The sequence below is a fragment of the Dipodomys ordii genome, unplaced genomic scaffold, assembly GCF_000151885.1.
Source record: "Dipodomys ordii isolate 6190 unplaced genomic scaffold, Dord_2.0 Scaffold8, whole genome shotgun sequence".
Classification (NCBI taxonomy): Eukaryota; Metazoa; Chordata; class Mammalia; order Rodentia; family Heteromyidae; genus Dipodomys; species Dipodomys ordii.
In genome coordinates this window covers 19,433,014-19,433,724 of record NW_012267224.1, presented here as the reverse complement: position 1 = coordinate 19,433,724, position 711 = coordinate 19,433,014, and positions in this window count along the sequence as shown.

Sequence of the window (711 nt, the reverse complement as noted above, 5' to 3'; positions counted from 1 at the left end):
CCCGCGGGGTGTGGCCGGCGCGCGCCGCGGCACCTGCTTCGGCCCGGCCCTCCTCGGAGCTCGCCGAGAGACCGCGCCTGCCACTGGTTTGTACGTACTTAGTGCACATTTTTGACGTAGCCTGGTGAACTTGAGGAGCCTCCCGCTGCCAAGCACCCAAAGACCTGGCAAAGAGAGGGGGAGGGGGAGGGAGGGGGAGGGAGGAGGAGGGAGGGGGAGGAAGGAGGATCCTAGCTACTCCGGAGGCTGGGAATTGAGGATCGCAGTTCAAAGCCAGCCCTGGCAGGAAAGTCCGTGAAACCCCTTAATTAAACTACCTTAAAAAAAAAAGCCTCAAGTGGAGCTGTGGCTCAAGCGGCAAAGGGCCAGACTTGAGGGAGAAGAGAGAAGGGACGGCCACCCAGGCCCTGAGTTCGAGCCCCAGTACCAACACAATCAAGGCGGGGGGGGGGGGAATCCTGGTCCTTCCGGAGTGTAACCCAGAAACTTGCATTTTTTTTTTTTAGCAAGTAAGCCAGGTTGATCTTAATGCAGTCAGCCAGAAAAGTGCGGTTTGGAAAATTCTGAAATAATGATTCTGCCTCTATCCAAGTTAACTTGGAAAAGCCCTTTGGGCCTGGCTGAATTTCTGCGTCTTCTATGAACCAGATTCAATCCCCAGGTATTTTGCGTCAAAGTGGTGATATTTCCGTCTTACACACCCGTCCTACA